Genomic DNA, 3,260 nt, shown 5'->3' on the forward strand with positions numbered 1-3,260 from the left:
GCACCGGCTTCCCGAGGAGGGGCAGCTTCTCCCCACCCCAAGGCCCCATGAGAGGGTAGTATTCCTTCCCCACTTCCTTCGCGGACTGGGTTTTCCACTCCACCCATTTGTCCAGGGGCTCATGTTCTACTACGGCCTGGATTTCCACGATCTGGCCCTGAACTTCATCCTCAACATCTCGGCGTTTATTGTTGTGTGCGAGGCTTTCCTCCGCATCCGCCCCCATTTCGGCCTCTGGCTCAAGACCTTCAACGTCAAGCCCAAGGTGGTGCGCGGCAGCCAGGCGGAGTGCGGAGGCGCCATGGCGGGCAAGATGGCCAACGTCCTATGGCTCGAGGGCTCCTTCGTGGAGACCCTGAAGGGGTGGCAATCATGGTGCTTTTACATCACCGAGCCGCGCGATCCGAAATGGATCGCAGCCCCCGAGTTCCGATCCGGACCCCCCACGCGGCTTATGTCCTGGAAAGAGATGGGCCTGTCGTGGGGTGACGAAAAAGAAGTGACCGGATTGTAGACATGCATCCAATCCCTGGTGAATAAACCAATCTGGCTTGTTAATGTAGTCTAGGTTATGCTCGTCCGCCGGATCCTCCCGTGTCAACAACGGGGCTTTAATCTGTGGGAGTTCAACCCGGCGCAGCACCAAACCCTTAACCGGCTCTTCGACACGACGTATGAAGACATCTGGAGGGTGCTAACCAAAGGCGCCGAGGCTCCCACATCCGCTTCCGAGGACCGCGGATACAGCTCGCAGCGTCACGCTAGCGAGTTAAGCTATTTTCACCTTTTACAGGATGTTAAGTTTTTTCATAGTTTGACTCTATGCGAGATCTAAACTCCCTTACCCTTGACAGGCTTGGCGGGCGAAGTCCGGATCGATTAACTGTCCGGCTCCCTTGCCCGAAGACCCAGCCCCTGCTCTCCTAGTGAAGCTGCTGGTTTCGGCGCCTTATGTGGTGCCGGAGAAGAAGGCCAAGAAGAAGAAGGCCACGGGGACTCGAAAGAGTGCCCATAATGTGGTGGCGTTGGACTCGTCATCCGACGAGTCCGAGACGCCCTCCTCCCGCGCAAACGAGGAGGAGGAAGAAGAAAACTCTCCCCCCCCCAACAGAGGGAGGAGAGAAGAGGAAGGCCGCCCCAACGGGGGAGGCCGAGGGGTCTAGGAAAAGGAAGACCCCTCCGCCGGACTACGCCCCCAACGCCGAAGAGGGCAAAGAGGAGTGGCCAAGCAGGGCCAAGCGTCCGGCGAAATCGTAAGTTCGGATATCAGAATAACTCATGATGTTCCTTTGTTGCACAGCTTTCCCTAATGTCGAACATAATTATGCAGCCCGCCCTGGGCCGAACTCAACGAGTCGTCGAGCGGCTCCCTGGATTCATCGGACATGAACTCAGTTCCGCCCGCTGTCTCCCCCCGCACTGCGGACGACGCCGAAGTGGCGTCACAACGAGCTCCAGGGCAGGAGGAGGTGGTCCTGGAGGAGCCGCAAGGCGACCTCCCGGACCCCATGAGTAAAGGGGACAAGACCCCCCAGGGCTCCAAGTCCGGCTTTGTGCCGGACGCCGCGTCGGAATCTTCAATAGCTCCGGACCACGGTAGGTGAACTCCTTCCAAGAGGAGAAAGCCTTCTGAGCCGGCGGCCCCCGTCCAACCGGAGGTGCCAGACAATCTGCTGGAGGTGCTTGATGGCGCCTCCATCGATGAGGAGCACTGTACTATTATGAGTACGGTGATCCAGAAGGTTCAGTCTGCCAAGAGCAGACTGAGTGAAGCTTGCGCTAGCCTCCTAACAGGCTTCGAGGTAAGTAAAAAATATGTAAAAACATAACCGCATAGACAGTAGCCCCTGATGCTCTGTTTGGCATTCGGAAAGAAAAGCCGAATAGAGGATCTAGTAAATTTCGCAGGAGTCTAACAATAAAGAGTCAATATGCGTGTGCAGGCTTCGCTGCTATCCACCGCCGCACTGACTGCGGAGGTGGGTGTCCTGAAACAGGACCTCAAGCGGACTGAGCGAGAGCTCGGCCTTGCCAAGCGGCAGCTCGAGGAAAAAGAAGGTAGGAAATACCTTACAGAAAAAGTGCCTATAGAAAGGCGTGATTGCAAAAAATAACAGGATTGCACTGCTTATTATAGGGGCCATGACTGAGGTGGCGACCCTCAAGCAGGCGCTGTCCGAGGCCGAAAAGAAAACGGCCGCAGAGCGCACCGAGCGAGAGAAACTTGGGGCTCAGGTCGGCGAGGTGCAGCAAGAACTTCAGGCTCTCATGAAAAAACATGGGAGTTTGGAGCTTGAGTCAAAGACCCAAGCGTCCGAGCTCGCGGCGGCCCTTGAGACTGCCAAGTCTGCCAAGGCCGAAGCCCAAAAGGCCCTCCAAGAGTTGGAGGAGATGAAGGAGATAGCAGCGGGTAAGGCATTCTTTATGCAAAGCAGAAATATAAAAGTAGACTACTTGTTACTTACCCGAATCCGGAGTTCTCCAGGGGCATTCGCAGATCTTCCCCGCAGCGTATCCGATGCCGCCGCATTCTACCGAGCTGAAGAGGGCAGCTCGACAGAGAAGGTGTTCTGGTCTCAGTATGCTGAGGCCGGACACCCTGTGCCCTTGAGCGACCAGCTGAAACAGCTGGTCGAGCTCCACAAGGCGGCCGAACAGGCCATGAAGGGCTTCATAGTTCGGCTGTGGCCCGGAGAGGCCCTGCCTGGGAGCTACTTCGGGCTGGTGCGGCGGCTGGTGGAGGCCTGTCCAAGGCTCGAGATCATCAAGCGCTCCGTCTGCATTGAAGGTGCCCGTCGGGCCCTTGCCCGTGCAAAGGTGCACTGGGGTAAGCTGGACGGTGAGAAGCTTGTGAAGGACGGGCTGCCGCCGGGGAAGGAGCATCGCAAGCCCGAGAACTATTACAAGGATGTTCTTGCGGGTGCCCGCCTTGTGGCGGATGAATGTACCAAGGATGTAATTTTTTAATAAACTCGCTTGTTTTTATCCTGTGCGCTGAAAACTTGTTCATATGCGCTAAGCAATGCTTGTTGAATTTAAAATATTATTTTCTGTGCGGCCGTTTATCAAAAAATTTAGAGATGGCTAGTCGTCGGCTTCTGCCCCCATGGCACTAGTGCTGCGGTGTTCAGGATAAACCTGAGCGCTCTTTTTCCCATAGTTGGGTCCTTCGAGGGAGGCGCTCAGCACAACGAACCAGGCAATCGGACTATAATGCTTGAACACTCTCACTTAGCCATAGAACTTTATAATTTTAAATT

Source organism: Triticum urartu, chromosome 4A (genome assembly GCF_056163025.1).
Source record: "Triticum urartu cultivar PI428250 chromosome 4A, HENAU_Tu73, whole genome shotgun sequence".
NCBI lineage: Eukaryota > Viridiplantae > Streptophyta > Magnoliopsida > Poales > Poaceae > Triticum > Triticum urartu.